Source organism: Ips typographus, linkage group LG3 (genome assembly GCF_016097725.1).
Source record: "Ips typographus isolate SLU linkage group LG3, UJ_Ityp_2.0, whole genome shotgun sequence".
NCBI classification, from domain to species: domain Eukaryota; kingdom Metazoa; phylum Arthropoda; class Insecta; order Coleoptera; family Curculionidae; genus Ips; species Ips typographus.
Genome location: NC_138424.1, coordinates 1,892,248 through 1,910,923, shown reverse-complemented (window position 1 = coordinate 1,910,923; position 18,676 = coordinate 1,892,248). Strand labels below are relative to the sequence as shown.

The 18,676-nt window shown below is 34.2% G+C and overlaps 1 long non-coding RNA gene across 1 annotated transcript in view; it reads right to left on the bottom strand.

Annotated features, from left to right (window-relative positions):
- LOC145726754 (uncharacterized) overlaps positions 1 to 17,052 on the bottom strand; it is a 34,991-nt gene extending 17,939 nt beyond the window's left edge. Inside the window, exon 1 of the long non-coding RNA XR_014177656.1 lies at positions 16,922 to 17,052. This is a non-coding gene — a long non-coding RNA (uncharacterized LOC145726754). The remainder of the gene's footprint in view (positions 1 to 16,921) is intronic.
- Between the last annotated feature and the right edge of the window lie 1,624 nt (positions 17,053 to 18,676).

Below are 18,676 nucleotides of genomic sequence, written 5' to 3'. Positions count from 1 at the left end.
ACGCGTCTCGACGCTCTTGATAAACAGAGGAAAACATTTGCATGTGAATCGGCTCGTACATGTGTTTTTAAAATCGAGGCAGGCGCTGCCGACATTTTGCTTTTGTTTTCGCTTTTCTGTTACATTTTGTTTTTGCCTTCGGTTTCCGGAGTTTCGAGAAGGGGAACGGGAAAAATGGTTGGCTGTGTCCATTCACTAAGGGAAAAATACACTTTACAGGATTTAGGTCTGGTGTTTGTAATATAAATACAATATTTTTTAAAGCAAAAAACTTTTTATAAAGCTCTATAAAATGTCGGTAAAATGAACAACAGCATAATTGTTGCCAGATAACATTCGGGACATTTAGTATATTTTTAAAATGTTTGAAGTTGTCCTGCCACTGAGAAAATATAATTTAAAACCATTTAAAATTTATGAAGAAGAATCTTATAGCAATGGATGGTAATAGAGTGTGTCCAGAATAAGGAGAGCCACTATGGGGATCTTGGAAACGAGATTTGGTTAAATGGGATGAAACTTGCATAATCATGGCCTTTAGAGAACGTTGATTTTTTGACAACGTGTTTCTAAGGTCACGTGACTGCCGCTGACAGCTTTTAAGCCACGTACTAATTTTTTTTGTTGTTTTTAGATCACGTGATAAGACGTCTCAATTAAGAATTGTTTACAAGCTTCCCAATTACTTTATAGAAAGCTTTAAAAATCACGTGACTAAGATTTTTCGGCACCTTTCTCTATTGTGGGTCACACGACCAATTTTGTCATTTTTGATTCATGAATTTTTATTTGTCGATCAAATGTCAAGGCACGTAATCGAAAAAATTGAATTTGAAAAAAAAATATAGAAAATTTAATTTATTTTCTGACAAACTGATTTTAAGGTCACATGACGGTTTGGACAAAAAGTTAAGAAATTTGACAACCTCAAAATTAAGCCACGTGATTGTCATTTAAAATTTGTTTTGGTAGTTCAAGGGTCACGTGATCAAACTGGCTACGTTGCAGTTCAGGATCTTGAGAAGTTTTAAATTAAAATCTCTGATTCTGATCACGTGATCAATTTGACAACTTTTAAATCCTAAAATTTCCGATTATTTGAAATTATTTTGACCACTTTTCAGTTACATTTTTGAATCGTCAAGTTGATTATTATTGGTTCAATTCAGATCACGTGACCTTTATTTTTCTTTTGAATGCAGAAAGTTCATCATTGTGAATTACAAGTCACGTGACAGTTTCGAACTGCCACTGTGTCTGAAGCTAAAATTTGATACAAAACTTAATGACGAAAACTGTTGGTTAATATCTGTCACCGTTTGACAGATATGGTGCTTCTCAATATTCGTACTTTTCTTGAAAACTTCCAGGTGAATGTTTTTTATTCTTAACGTATGTTGACTCATATGTCATTAGAATGGTAACTTTCAAAAATGAAGTATAGTCAAATTTTTACCCTTTGAGAATGACGTCATGCAGGTGAAAAAACACGCATGTCTGGAATTAGATCACAAGTTTTAACCTACAAATGCTTTGAAAAATTAGTGTGTTCAGAAGTGACTGATGATCAATTGGGATGACATCTGGAAACTGTTTTCTTTTCGTACTCCAAAAAAAGCAGCACATTTAGAACTAGCATTTGAGCTTGCTCATTGTAGCGCATCATTTTTATACCTTTGATATTTGTTTATATCAAAGTGACAGTAAATGTCAACGTTTTTAATTTGACAGGATGACAAAATTAATAACGTGCCTTTTTTGTTAAAATTGTTTATTTCACATGTTTGATATGCGAGAAACAAAGATGTAAAAAGATGACTATATCGATGACTATGTTTATATCGAGCAAATTGAATCTGTTTATTCAATCCAATCATGTAAACTAGTCAATCCTAAAAAATAACAGGATTGAAATGCTCTATTCGATTTAAACGGTGACGTCCGATGTAAACAGAATTGACTTGACATTGACACATTCATTTGATGGACGGTTGTCATTTTTTATTTTAAGTTGTTGTAATACAAATTACCAAACTTTTCAATTTTGTTTTTGTAAATCGGAAACAGATTTGTGGCTTTGTTGATTTACGAGAAGGTAGAGTTTTACTGACATTGAGGATCGATAACAATTAAGATATGTTGACATCTCTTTCTTCTTCAATAATCCAAAAATGTAAGTAAAATACAAAATACTTAATTCAATCGGCTTAAAAATATTGATTCAAAAAAACTGGGATATTCAAGTGGGGTTGTCTAAACTACATCTACCTGCTCGCGTGTACAATTTAAGGGATGCTGAGCCACAAAAGGACCGGACCACCTTTCCTCTACTATTATAATTAGACGAGACGAATGTTAACCCCCTGTCATCGGTTTTTTTCCCTTTTAATTCACCTGTTTCTCATCCCTTAGATAACCTGACTGAGAGTTAGAAAAACGGCACAAAATTGAAAAGTAGGTCGCTCTTTTGTTTCACGTTTCTATCAAAGTCGACCGGGTAACGGCAAAAAACAAAACGACGAAAATACAGAAATGAAAACCGGGGGAGAGAACGGAACAAAAACAAAAGACCGTCTTTGTGTTTGCTTCACTTAACCAATTTAATGAGTTGTTTGTAATTTCTTTTTACCTCAGTTTTCGAGCAAATTCTGAAAAGTGACCGTTATACGTGTAGAGAGTGGGAAAAACACACAAGGACACGCCAGTATAGACCAACTTTCCCATGTGTTGATTTGAAAGGGACCCTTTCGGTCGCAAAGAAGCTATTAAAGGAAAAGGTAGAAAAATTTACATACCAAACCAGTTTGACCGCTCCAACCCTTTTGGTCAGCAACAGAAAACTGGCGGTTTTTTCAACCCCCCGTTATTGTTGTCCCTTAGGGCGATCAGATTTAAAGAAAACTGTATCACTTTAAAAATCTTGGGACACCCTATATAAGGGGCAGCTAGAATTTAGCATTTCAAATTTGATACAAGAGGTCACATATGAAAATTTAGGAAATAGTCTTGATTTTATTTAAAGCCCAAAATTGCAAACCTACAGGATGTCCAAGTAATGGATTTGGACGTACGATCATTCTGAAAATTGACGTATTATTTGAACACCCTGTAGATTCTTATAAATTCAGAATCCCAGACTGTTTCTAATCATTTTTTTTGTTAATGCGGCTATATGTCCATATTTTACCTTTCCCGAGATTGTTAAAGTAATTTAATTAAGATATTTGAATTTTGATTCTTAAGATTTAGGTATCATATAATATATATCATTATGAAGCAATTTTAATGGCCTTATATAAAATACCATTCCATTAAAAAAAAAACACAAAACGCTAATTTTCAGAATGATCCTTCCAGGATCACCACTGTTGGACACCTTGTATACTTAATTAGGAAATCCAACTTAGTTTGATTTTTATTAAAACAACATTGGGACGTTCAAACACCCTTAAGAATCCGGCACCGAAATCATACTCGTACATGTGTACCTTCGGGGCATCACAAGGGTTGAAAAGGGAAAAAACGCGGACAACTGCAAATAATTCCCCGGTCTAATACCGGTCATTCGAAAACTGGACAAACCGGTCTCGGCTATTTTACTATACCGTACTGAGACACGAAGAAATGGTCATTTTTATTTTTAATTGAGAGAGTATGCATGAAAAAGGGCCCGCTCTTTCTAAGGGCGAATAACGTGACCGACCAACAGCCCTACGGCTTAAAACACGTGGGAAACGCAGTCTCGTTTCAATATTTTTTTTTCTATTATTAAGTTTCATTAGTATAGACTTTCACTGGATGACCCTTCCAGTAAAACACAATTTGAACGAAACTAAACTAAAAACACTTGACAGACGATGTTTTCACCAATTTATACTGGTTGTCTTGATTTTCTACATAATTCTGCGTAAAGTGTTGAATAGTACTGAATTTGTATACAGTTGACAGACAAAGTGACATTTTGCAGGCGAACTGACACTGACATTTGACAGTATTGCCTAAACGTAAAAATTATAATACATAGTTTCCAACAATATTTAAAGCAGATGTTTTAAATCAAAATAGTTCTTACTTCTAAATTAGTTGTTACTTAGAGTAGGTTTTAGGTTAGGTTAGGTTGTTACCTTAGCAAAAAATTAAATGCTTAAATTTTCTAAAAATGGCTTTTACAACAATCTGTGAAACATTTTTTTTATTGTGCCAAAAACGTGAAAATTTTCTTCGAAAAAATGCCTATAGTTTTGTAATTTATTTAGTAACAAAGCGAATGTCATTTTCGGTCCATTTTTGCGTCAAACTATTTTCAGTTCTTGTGGTAAAACCCATTAAAATACTGGTTTAATAGAAGCAAATTTGAACCATACTGGTATTTGTTTTTTTTTTGCTGTAATTCAATGTTTTTGAGACCTGGAGAAAGCCTTCTTTCTGTAGATGTGTCAAAAACTAAAAAATGCGTAATTTTTTTATTGGTTTAATAGCAAATTTTTATACCTTTATGGGACTGGTTTTGACAGTCTTCACGTGTAAGGCAGATAGGCAAATGTCATAACTGTCAAAATAACACTCATGAAACTATATAATGTGCACTTTAGTTGATTTTTTCTCATTTACATTTTTTCAAACTTAATTTGTTGTTTTATAGTTTTATGAGACGGATTTTGACAGTTGTCACGTTCAAGACAATTCAAAATACGTTTAAAACAAACTCTCAAATGTCACCTGTCAAAATTTTACTCATAAACCTATAAAATGTGTCAATCTGTTTGATCTTTTCTCATTTGACTGTCTTTTAATTCCCTTTTTCTCCCCCCCTCCCCTCCACATACTCACCTATAGAAAAGATAATGAACTTATTCGCTTATCTCACAAAACATTCATTAAACGTGCATTACTTCAAATAAAAGACTAATCTAATAGCCAGCGGCGCGTGGTGGGGTAGGGGGTGAGAAAACCCCCTCGGAGCCAAACAAGGTGTTTCTGACAAGCAAAAGAAAGAGATAGAGGTAGTGGGAGGGGGGACGAGGCGAAAATAATAAACTAAAGAGAGAAAAACCCCCCGAAACGGGCGAAAAACAAGGCGGAAAACCCCGCTCGCTCCCCCGCGAAAAACTTATTCTTGGCCTGTCCTGGCCAATGGCAAGCGGCCATTCTGCGACGTTCGGATGTTTTATTGATCGGCTCAGGAATTCTTCTTCTTCTTCTCGACGCCGACGTCAAGTTAGCTGGGAGAAGGGAAAAGAAAGTTTGCAGGTTTAAAAATGGCCCTTGCCTCCAAGGGCTACGTTTACTCTAGCATTGTTTGAAAACGTTTACACACACATCTCTAGCGGAGTACATATATCAATTTTTGGTCGCGGCTGTCGTAATAAAAGCAAGAAAATGCGCATCAGCCCTTAAGAGGCACGCGATAAAGGAAAACATAAAATAGGAAAACAAAACATTGTATAATAGATGTAAGGTCCCTGGTCATTGTAGGAACATTGTTTGTTTTAGCGGCAGCCAGTGTTCCTTGTTTTGCGTCTGACTGGAAACAAAAGGATGTTTTACACACTCTATTGTGCGGCCTTATCTTGAAGACATTGATAAATTGAGGTTAGTTTTAAGGCGGCCATCTTTGTTTAGTGAAGATTTAAACGTCAGTGGTGTGGATGGGTTACAGCTACATTTCCTCCAACCGTTATTTTGATTTCTTTTATCGTCATCATGATTTTTTGTGGTAAAGTTTTATTGGCGTATTTGGTCAACTAATGACGTTATTTAGCAACAATATGAAAAAACTAAGTAGGGAGATCTTGCAGGCCAATCGATTATTTTGTCAAAATTTATTTTAGAATTTTTCACTCGTTCAAAATTTAATATTTTTTCGGTCAAATAATACAAAACTGTCTATTTTGACAAGATGTCAAAAAATTAACCTAAAAGAAATTTGGTTTTCTAATAGCAAAAAGTAGTCTCATGTGGCATTATTATTAAAAGTTACTCCAATATAAGGGCCAGTAGTTTCACTTCAGAATTATTTTATTCCAACGATATAGAAACCGTGAAATCCGTTATTTCTGTAGAAATGATCCTAAGAATAAACTTATCCAGAGGTGAGAGTACCGGCCCTTAATACTATACTGACTTTTAAGTCACAAAATCATTTTTTTTTTAGAGGGGGAAAGATATTTTTATTATACTTAACAGAAAATACTACATTTTCAACTGTTTATAAAATACAGTAAATATGACATTTTCGGAACAGCGCACGGAAATTTTTTCCCGATCCCTCTTTCCGTGCGCTTAATAATAAACATAGATATCCATGATACTAGATATCCTATGGCAACCCGAAGAAAAAAACGAAACGAGTAATGTGTCTATACACCGCCCTCTGTACAAGAAAGCCAAGAAGGTGCATGCCAAAAATTCCAATATGGCCGAAATATGGGATTGACAGTTTGCATTTGTTTGTATTGTGGAAATTGAGTTTTTGGATGATTAAATTAATTTTTAAGGTTTAAAGTCAAGACTTGGGATTACTTGCCAAAGTAATTGTTGTTTATACGTTTATTGTTCTAGTGAAAGTGTAGTTTGTGTTCATTTTATTGTGTTATCACTATTGTTATTGTTCCTTCATTGTTCTATAATTTGTGGTTGGTTTTTTAACTTAAATTCTATTGCCTCTACAATATGCCGTCCACTGGTTGTTTGCCAAATTTCTAAAAGCAATTTGGTGAAAGGCCCAAAAGTGTCAGTCTTTTACTTTTCAAAAGACCCTGCTCGAACCCAACAGTGGTTGAAAGCTTTGAAGTGGAATGATTTTACTCCAACACAATACTCAGTGGTAAGTACAATATGCTTTCTCATTCAGTAAAACTTATTGCCTCTTACATACATTGGTATGTGACTTATGTGAGTTACATTTTGAGGCCGCCTGCGTTTTGAGAGCAACAAAGGTTTACTCTGAAGAAACAGGACAGCTTTTAGAAGTTCTATTGGCACATTTACATTTTAAAAGAAAGGTCTTGGTAATAATATAAAACCCATTTACCAATTTTGCTTACCTAGATTCAAGGATTTCCAAATTTTCTTTGATTGAGCAGTTTTTACATTAGTTTGTTCCTACTTTCCAAGACAAAGGGTTCTAACCAAACTTGCTTTGGCTCGACTTTACTGGATATAAAAAGCCATATCTATACATATCTGGATCAGGAATGAAGCGTTCTTTGATTTTTCACTCACAACTTCTAATCAACTACACGAAAAAATAAAAAAAAACATATTTTCTACTGCATCTCCATAGGTTTGTGTACAAAAAAAAATCCGATAACGCCGCCATTTAAAGTCACATTCTAGGCTTTCTTGTAAAGAAGGCGGTGGTCTATAGCAACGATTTATTTATTAATGACAAATTTTATTTTCTGTCAGTGAAAATTAAGTATTTATGTATTTATTACATTTTGCAAAAATGAATTCAGATTGTGAAGAAAATCGGGATATTCCCGAAAATATCTTACAACGAGCGGCAGAAGTGAGTGCAGATTTATTACCAGTGAAATCCAGGTTGAGATATGAACAAGAATATAACAGTTTTACGGAATGGCGGACTCAGAAACGAATCAAAATTGTGAGTGACGATATTCTTTTAGTATATTTTTCTGAAAAAGCCAACACTATGAAATCCTCCACTTTATGGAGTCGATTCTCTATGTTAAAGAGTTGTTTGGCAATAAAAGAAAATACTCACCATCAATATCCAAAAACGATTGCTTTTTTGAAACGACAAGCTGGATGGATATATACCAAAGAAATCCAAGATTCTTACAGCAGAACAAGTAACCAAATTTTTATGTGAAGCTTCATATGGAGAATATCTACTAGCAAAAGTAATTTTAGTGAGATGATTTAATACGTTTGAGTTTAGATGATGTGGAAGATAATGGGCGTTTCCTTGTCGTGTTCTTACGAGATGGAAAAACTCACAGGTGAAGAAGTTTTACCATTACCAATGAAAATTGCAAATTCGATCCCTGTACAATTTACCGTAAATACGCAGATCTCCGACCTAAACATATGGAGAGTAGAAGATTATTTGTTGCATACCGAAACCAAAGATGTTACGCTCAACATGTTGGGTGCCATACTATCAGCGGTATTCCAAAACTTGTTGCAAAATACCTAAAACTAAAAAATCCCGAAGAATATACCGGACATGGGCTAAGGCGCTCTTCGGCAACCATGTTGGTGGAAAACGGCGGTGATTTGCTCACTTTGAAAAGACACGGAGGATGGCTTTCTTCCAATGTAGCAGAAGGATATATAGAAGAGTCCATACAAAGAAAAATTGAAGTATCACGGAAGTTGTTTAGCCCTTGTAACTTGGAAACTACAACATCTGTAACAGTCAATCAAGAGAACCAAAGCACACACGAACACTCCGCTTCAACATCTTTAGCAGAGTCTTTAGTTCAACAAAAAGAAATGCAAAAGGGATTGAGCTTCAACAATAATACGAATTGTACAATAAATATTACTATTAATAATAACGGTTCTGTCCAAAATTAATTTTCTTAGAATTACCTACTTGTATTTTTTTTGTTAATTTGAGTTGTATGTACTTACATTTTTACTGTTTTAAAAATAAAAATAAATATTCCCGATTTTCTTAATAATTTTTTGCGATATTTTTTGTTTATGTTGATTTCAGGTACCTAAGTATAATAAAAAATATCGTTCATTACTCGTCCAGAAATGGATTTTCCGTTCTTGCATGACTTCCCGTGTGAGGCGCAGCCGAAAATTTGTCACGCGCGCACGGAAAAATCCTCATTTCTGTACTGGTAATGAAATATACTATTTCGCAAATGTGACGTAGTCATCCCCCTCCACTACCTGAGCGTATAAATACATCAAATTACAGACTCTCGCTTCATTTTTTGGCGTGGAAACTTCTGGACGTTTCACTTTTTTTGCCTAATGTACAGAAAATTGTTGGAGAAACTTTTCCTCTAGGGAACAAACGAGGAAAATAAATACAAAATCCAGTTAAAAACCCTGTCCGCATTTTATAATTTCACTTAACCGCCTGAAAACTTAAACAAGGTTTTTCACTCGGCTCGGTCCTTTTTAATTATGGCGAAATTTTCGCATTAAATCATCACCATCCTGGCAAAATCCTTAAGCTTGAAGGTTTAGAGGTTTTCGGTGAATTTGAGTGGAAATTTTTCGATCAGCCAAGGCATTTTCGCGAGCAAAAACTTTTGTGTGGAAAACTCCGAATCACCGCCCGATCTATTGACAAAGTTTGTTCCGGTTCTCGATTGCATTTCGGCGACCAATCAAAGTTGCCGAAGCGGAAATGCTTATATCACAGTTTTTGCCGAAAATTAATGGTCTTATATCCATCAGTAGGGGTGGGGAGGGGAAAGCCTAATTTTCGAACTTTTCGTCGGGCGAATAGATAGGCAAACGCAAAACGTATCTGGGATATAGTAATGAATTAATTCGCCCAGAAGACGTTTCGCGGGCTTCATTAACCGAGGCAGGGCGTTTGCCAAAATACCTTACGAGACATTAAATAAATGGCAGAAAAGCTAAGAAACACACTTTATATATCGGCTGAGGAGCTTCCGTTGCGGTTTTCGAAAGATAAAACACATTTCTTTACCAGTGGCGTATCAGCGAACATTTTATTCAAAAACAGTTACTTAATATGTTTCTGTCAAAGAACCAATCAAACAGCTGTCACTTCAGTCTAACCGATACACTAAAAACTGTGAAATTTTTGTCATAAATACAATTTCTGTATATTACTGTTGCTATTCAAATAAGTTACATACTTTTATAGCATTTGGGACACATTTTCATTGTCCTGAGGCATTACAGTTGAGAAAACCTAAAATTTGTCCATAAAGTTGTCAAATACATTTAATGTTTCTGATACTGGCTTTGTTTGACTGTTGCCACTGTAGTAATAGGTTTAACAACGTCTCACCTATCTGATGATATACTACTAAACTACTGTGAAAAACCCTTTTGCTGTTAAAAAAGCATTTGGTTAAGATCAACAAGAAAATCCAATATTTAGTAAATTAACCAGAGTCTTTGGACCAATTTTATCAAATCAAAATAACCGACAACTACTAAGTTTGACCAGAGATGCTCTTATTTTGCCCTAAAATTCAGAATTTACAATACTACCCAAACATATTCACTAAATTACTTTTAAATACGGTACTGAATTTTCTACTGACTTAATTCTGGGCAAATCAGGCCCATAACTGTCAATTTCACTTTTTTTCAGTAATTTTTACCTAACCTAACCTAAATATTCAGGTTTTTTTTCTAATTTTTCTGAATACAGCACTGAATTTTCTAGCTAACAAAGTGGTTTTTGATCGACAAGCAGGTCCGTAACTGACAATTTACTACCAATACCTCCTGGCAAGATTTCAAAGCTTTTTTTATGTCAATTTTAAAAGTAGATCAATTTGTGACCGTTCAGGATTTTTTGTAAAATTTTTCAGAGTACGGTACTGAATTTTATAATGAACTAAGTCATTTTGGTGCAAATAGCAGGTCCGTAACTGACAATTTACTACCAATACCTCCTGGCAAGGTTTTAAAGTGGTTTTTAACGTAAATTTCATAAATAAATAAATTTTGAGCCATCCAAGATTTTTTGTACAATTTTTCTAACTGCGGCACTGAATCTTATAATCAATTAAGCGATTTTGTTGCAATAAGCAGGTCCGTAACTGCCAAATTACTCCCAATACCTCCTGACAAGGTTTTATGCGGTTTATAATGATTTCATCAATTTTGAACCATTTAGGATTTTTCCTACAATTTTTCTAACTACGGCACTGAATCCTTTAGTCAATCAGGTTCGTAATTGCAAAATTACTACCAATATCTTTTGACAATATTTTAACGTGTTTTATTACGTCAATTTGACAAGTGAACTAATTGGGAACCGTTCAGGATTTTTTTTAGATAATTTTTAAAAAATACGTCACTGAATTCTACAGTTTCTATACGGTTTTTACATTTTTTCAAGCCTACTTTGTTGTTTTATAGTTTTATGAGACAGATTTTTGACAGACATTTGATCTTTTCTCATTCCAATTTTTTTAAGTTTTTGTAGTTTTATGGCTTCATGGGACATATTTTGATAGTTGTCACTTTGACAGTTTAAAATACGTGTAAAACAAACAACACAAATGTCACAATAACACTCACGAAACTATAGAGTGCAATACAGTTGGTTTTTACGCATTTAGATTCCTTTAAGCTTATTTTGTTGTTTTATACCTTCATGAGGCAGATTTTGACAGTTTATATGTTAATTCAAATATACGTGTAAAGCAAACATCTAAATGTCACAACTGTCAACATAACAGTCATGTTACCTAACCTAACCTAACCTAACCTATCGAACAGTTGACTGTTACTCATTACCCAACTTTTAAGCAAGTTTTTGTAGTTTTATAGCTTAATGTCGTTTTGACAGCTATCACGTTTACGACAGTTCAAAATACATGTCAGCTAAATGTCACATCTGACAAAATAACACTCATTGTAGTACACGAATGAATGTATTAATCGTTGGTGCTATTTGTTATGCAACTGAATTTATCATACTAAATCATTGACGTACAAAAATGAAAAAAATTTTTTTTGGATTTTTTAAAATAGACCATTTTATACAGGGTCCTGGTTGAAAATTCTCCGCCACTGTATTTAATCGAGAAAACCGAAAAGGCGGGCGGGAAAGTGATGGATAACAGCCGTTAAGCAATCCAACTAGGTTTTCTTGGGAAATTCTGAAATATTTGCTCTCCTTATTTCCCTTTTGCTTCAAGTTTTCTATATTAATGGCGGCAGCGACAAATTTTAATTCAAACTGGCCCCCGAAGAAGTTTAGCATCAGTTTCGCGTCGCGTTTCGTTACAAATATCATAAATTGGCCGCCCCAAAATTGGGGGCGGCAAAAACGAGCCCTTCTTTATACCGAACCTCGTTAGTCGCGAAAAAAGGCCGCCCCGCTTTATTTATATTACAAAAGTTACACTTTTTAATTAGTGCATCAAAACTTTTTTTCGGAATTAAAAACCCCTGAAATGTTTGCGCTTTCCGGTTTTTCTTTTATTTTTCCGCTTTTCATTTCCAACCGGACGGTATCACTTTTACGACTCCATTTTTTTTTGTGTTACAATAAAAACCTAACCACAAAAACATGTGTGATGACAAGGCTAATTTACTTGCAACCAATAAAAAAAACGCAAAAAAAAACCACCCCTAAATTGAAAAGGCCATTCTACGTTAACACTCTGTCACCGAGAGGGTTAAGTGAAGAAAAACAGCCCTAAAACGCTCTATTGAGTCCTCTTTAAAAACAGGGTCTTTTTGTGGATTTACGGCAAAAAACTTTCCCCTTAAATTAACCCTAAAAACTGGCCACAGCACAGTATGTTACATAAAAACACCCCTCGGATCCACCACCTCTATTTAAACTTTTTTACCACCCCTTGAGGGAGTTTTTTATTTTGTAGGGGTGGTTCTTACCACCCCAGACGTTGGCTTTTTGCCCCCGGACTGGAAATCGATATTTTAATGCGACAGCACCCTGTAATTGTCGGTAGTTGGGTGGTTATTGGGGTAGGGGGCGCTTTTGCAGCTTTTTCAATAGTTAGCTGACTGTTTTATAGGTGGCGCTATAAATGGAATTTTTGTAGGGGGTTTTACCCTTCTATTTATCTTACAGAAGGGTTAGTTAGTGTCTAAGTTATTCGTTTTAGTTTTCAGTTTAATTAACAAACCGATAATTTCGAAACTTGGGACATTAAGTAACAAATCCTACAACAGATTTTTATCTCACTTTGTCTAAACAGAGTGAATTTTAGAAAATGAAATTTTTTAAAATTTTTAAGGTCACGTGACTGTTAATCACACAAAAATCATAATCATTAAGGTTCAACAATCCGACTTCATGGATATTTAGAGTTTTTGTTACTTTAAAGAAATTGAAGAGTAATATTAAAAAAATGTATATTTTAGAATGCCCAGAAGCTATCTGAACGTCTCAGAAACTTTCCGAACATCCCAAAACCTTTTAGAAAGTGTCAGAAGCTTCCACAATGTCCTAGAAGCTTCTAGAGAGTCTCAGAAACTTTCAGAAAGTCTCAGGAGTTTTAAGAAAACCCTAGAAACTTTCAGAAAGATGCAGAATGGCTTAAAAGTTTCTGAAGTATCTTAAAAGTGTTCAGATTGCTATTTTGTAACTATTTTGACTTGTTACAACAAGTCTTTCCTTGTTTGGACTTGGGTTAAGCTAAATTAGGGTCGCGTGGTGTACTGAGCGGTCAATAAGCGTCCATCAAAGCATCTGAGAGTCTTAAACAAACCAATTTTAAGCAGCAGTAGTTCTAGAAGCTTTCTAAATCTGCCAAAATGTTCTAAAGAGCTTCCAAACAGTCTTAGAAGCCTCCAGAATGTTGCAGAAGCTCTCAGCTAGTCCCGAAAGCTTCCAGAAGCCTCCAGAAAGGTACAAAATGGCTTAAAAATTTTTGGAGTGTCTTAAAAGAGTTCAGATTGATATTTCCCAGTATTTTGATTTGTTTCAGCAAATTTTCTCCTACTTAGACTTGAGTTAGGTTAAATTGGGGCCTGTAACAAGCAAATTGCAGAAAAAGAAACACCCACAAAATATTAAGCATAATACGATAATACTTATTCTATTCCATATTTTAGGTTATCAAAATTGACCTCCATACAGAATGTTTTTACCATAGAAAGTGTTATCAATTGATTCGTCTCCAGGATTTTACTTTCAAATCTTTTTTCTTTCTGCTTTTTAGCAATTTATTATTGATATCAATTTCACTCTCACAATGGGCCTGTCCCACAATTTTTTTTTATTTCATAACTACAAAGACGGATTGAAAATATTATACCCGTATTTTTTTGTTTTCAAAAATATTAAGTCTAAATAGAAAAAAAATGATGATAAAAACTACATTAATCTCATGTTTAAAACGCCCGCCCCCGGTGACGTACTACACTATCAACCAATCAGCGACAAGAAGTGAAACAGATGGCGTGCAACAGCCAATAAAATCGCCCAGAATTACGTACGTCATATGCGCGCCAAAACAGATCTTTTAAATTTAATGGACAAATTCAAACTAATGTAGGAACATTTACGACCATAATTTTTTCTTCAAGAATATGAAAAATTTGTTTTTTGATCCTATTCTTTTGATTCCAGTCATTAAAACAAAAATTTATGATATGTGGGATAGGCCCATTTAGTTTCTGTTCTTCTTATTTTCATTCAATTCTTCTTCTTTTAATCTGGTAAAATATGGTTTTTTCAAGCATACTGATTTTAGCGCATTTTCTTCTTATTTTTCTCAATTCTTCTTCTTTTAACCTGGTATCATCCAATTTTGGATTGATTGATATTGTTTACTGTTCTTTTCAATTTTGACTTCTCCATCTAATTTAGAGGCCATTTCTTCAATTTTTCTCCACCTTTATTGATCTATTTTATTTACTATAGTAGCTTTTTCTTTCTTCCTCCTACTCTTCATATTTTAATGCAGCAGAATTATCACTTTTAAATGTTGTTACTTGCAAACTATTTTAAAGGAAAAAAGAGTAACCAAAAAAGGTTCTAAATTAAACCAGGAATTGCATAAAAGTGTAACACCTTGAATAGGTTAAGTTAAATTTTAAGGTAGTTGTACTAAAGTAAAAAAAAAACTACTTGTAGAATGTTCTACAGAGTTGAAACGTTTTACCAAAAACATCATAACAGTAAGGAATATAATGTGTGGGGTAAGAAGTTAGAGAGTGGCAAAGGTCACATTCCTAGTTCAATCAACCCCGTTACCGACTCAATAGCCGCCAACTGTCCCATCTAATTAAAAACCCTAAACCCTTTTGCGCCCTATGTCCAAACTCAATTAAGTTTGAAAAACGGAAGTACTGTTTTTTCTGCCACATACAATATAAGACAATACACCTTTGTGTGCTGGAAAGGTCCAAAAACCCAACTATCCCTTTTGTAATTATTATTATCAAAATTTTTTGCTACTGTTATACCAGGGCTGGTCCGAAACCAACCTTAAAAGGTTGTACGGTTCACGTTTCATCTTTAACTTAACCCCGGTAGTAAAATTCCTAGGTTTTTAGGGGTGGCTGATGCAAAGGGGACAAAATTAAAAATTCGTACCTGTTTCGATTGAAAAGCACCAGAGGGGATGGATTTTTTTTTTTGCTGAGAGATTTTTGCAACTGACCCTTTATGGTTTTTAGTTCAACGGTCGAATCTTACGAGTGAAGACTAAAACGAGTTAGTTAAGACGAATTTGTCGTCGTCGGGATGATTTTTTCGGGCAAAATCTGGACGTATCCGACGAAAATTAAATTCAAATTTAAGTTCGACAACCGCGAATCGCGACACAAAATGGGCAAATAATTTAAAAAAATAAATAAAATGCAACGTATCTCAGGGCAATACAAGTGCAAATACCGGGCTATTTTAGTGTTTAAGTGTTAGTTTTTAAGTGTTTTATGGTGTTATATGTGTTGTTGCTGTACATACTGGAGCTTACCGCTTTTTTTCTAAGTTAAGGTAAGTCCATCACTAGGGAATGAACGGAAAAACTGCGCGAGCTCTAATTATCTGTCCGTTCATCGTTTTTAATTAATATTCCGTCCGATCTTAATAAAATTACAAATTAAATCCAAATTTCTAAATTAATCCAATTTTCCTAAACAAACCCAATTTGAGCGGCGCCCTATCTCCTCAAAACTGGCGACTTATCAAATTTTAAATTTTAATATTTTTCTCAGATTTGAACAATCGAAAATTAATTGGAGTCATTTCTTCCATTTTCTCGACTCTTGAAGGCTCTCTCGTTTTAAGACACTTCAACGTACAGTGACGTACCACATTTCAGACACTTCATAAAAATAATACTGAATTAATTTTAAAGATCTTACAGGATCACCCAGTATTTGTCAATGCAACGAGTTTTGAAAGTGACAAGTTTTTAAACTTAGAAAATATACATACAGTTTGTGAGATGTTTAGGTACAATTGGAACTCCTAAATTGTAAAAAAAACTGTGTATTTTTGGTTTTTGTCCTACGTCACTGATTTTCTAAAAAGTACAGATTTTAAAGTGCTTTTAAATCAAGGATTAACCTAAAAATAGGTTGTTTTTAAGAACAATTTATGTTTCATGGTTTCTTGTTTTTATTCGTACTCAAAAAGTCCAAAATTCTAGTATCTAAGAAACTGTGGGTCATTATTTTTGCTCCCCCTGTAAACAATTTTTTAGCTAATTTTTTTTGCTCTACACCACTGAAATGAGCAAGATGATTCTTTTGAGTGGTTGAACCACCCTGAACTCCCAAAAGTAACCAAGATACAGGGTGTTCAAGTTTTGAGCTATATTTCGGTAAAAAGTGCAACACAAAGTAGTTTTTGGAAAATATCTTAAAAACGATTAGATTTACATAAAAACTACGAAAAGGCAAAATTATTCCTAATGGACCACTAAACCAAACTACATAACGTTTGAACTTCAATACAGTTGCCTGAATAGAGGGTGTGTAAATTGTTAGTGAGTCATTATTTTTGCTCACCCTGTACACAATTTTTTTAGATACAATTTTTTGCTCTACACCACTGAAAAGAGCAGTTTAAGACGATTATTTTGAGTGGTTGATCCACTCTGAACTCAGAAAAATAACCAAGACACAGGGTGTTCAAGTTTTGATCTAATTTTCGGTAAAAAATGCATCAAAGTAGTTTTTGGAAAATATCTCGAAAACGTTTAGATTTACATGAATACTAAATTAAAGCAGTTTTCCAGTTTTTCTATTAGTCAAAAAAAAAACGCAAATACTGCACACGTGGACTTACCATAATAGTGATTTACAGCTAGGGGGTGAATTTTGACCATCACAGGACCATAAACCACGTTTTGTTGTACGTCACAATTACAAAATTAAAGTAAAGCTAACATTCTGGACAATCCGTGAAATTTGACAGTCTCAATTATAAAATCTACCAGTAAGTGGTTATTGTACCGTCATACTTCAGTCAAGCTTCAATTAAGGGTAGTTTAGACTGTGACTCCTCTCAGTCGTTCTGTCACATTCAAAGTTCGACGGTGCAAGTACAGGAATAAGTAGATTGTAGTTTTACTAGTATTTCTTTAGTTTATTTATAGTTTTTACTTTTCCTAATGTAATTTGTACAAATTTTAATCTACTTTTATAAAATATTTTTCAAAACTTTATAATAAAATCTACTGAAAATCATGCTATTTTAGATTTGAAGTTATAATGAAAAACATAGTTAAAGACCGAATTCTACTTATTGAGCCAATATTTAAGATTAAAAAATATTATTTAATATAAGTTGAAATCTACTTTTTTTTGTCTTAATTTTCCTAAAGCAATAAATTCTGCTGATTAATCTCCTTTAAACTAGCAAGTCGATTAGGAAACATCACACTTTTTACATCAATAATTTTGGAAAAGCTAGACTCGAACCAACGACCGGGAAAAGGTTCGAATCCAGCTAAATGTGAATAGTTGTCATTCATTTTCAAATCTAAAAATTTTAGTGCTTTTTTCTAATTCAGTTTTAATAATGAATGAAGTTTCAATTATTCCTAATTACTCAACTAAGTCTGTTGCTTCCAGAAAATTCTGGAAGATTTCACACGAAATTACAAACGACCCAAAACACGAAACATGCCGGCGTATTTCAACAGAAAATTCTTACTAAACGTTACGCAGACGTTAATTACGTACTTTGCTAATTACCACGTAACCGGGGACTTTCAAAATATTATCCTGGTGTGTTGTTATTGTTGTCCAAAAAGTGACGAAAAATCCTGGGATGAGGTTATACACGATCAAATATTTGGGAGGAATGCGCCAGAAAGAGTGCATTTCGATGTCAATTTCTAATAAATTAAACAGGACGGTGCATGTTTTATAACTGGCTGCCAAACAAAATCGAGACGGATTTGCAGGGAGGTGGATTTATTTTTAGGGTGGTTTTCGGGACAAAAATATTAAAGCAACGCATTATTTATATAGTTTTGCCCTTATCCGAAATTGCTTCAATATTTGCTGATTAATTAATTAGCAGCTAACCCAGTGGCGGGTGGATGATAAATTGAAAAAATTGACACTGCATTGGAACGCCACTGTTTGAAGAGCCAAAGAGCATTGGGGCCGAAAAACAGGACGCGTGTGCGTCCGTATCGATTTTAAATTAAAATAATTAAATTAATTTTAGTAATTGCAAAACAGAACTGGCCCGAATATAAATTCAATATATTCGTCAGGCCGTAACTAGCATAGAACGATGTTCAATTTCAACTAATGTATACGTTCGGCCATTGCAAACATCTATAGTCGTCTGATTTATTACTGGAAATGAACGGAACGGTTCCAGTTTTGCCTATTCTGGCTTTATTTCAACACGATGGAATTGTTTCGACAAAATGGTGGATGCAGTTAAGAGCCTAAAAAAACTGAAAAGTAGAAATAAAAAAAAGGAAATCATTTTTTGGTGTTCTAGCCCAGGTAAGGAAAAGATAAGACTAGTTAGAAGGTGGAGGACTAGTGAGAAGGTGGTCAAAAGTCTCCGGCTGTAGCC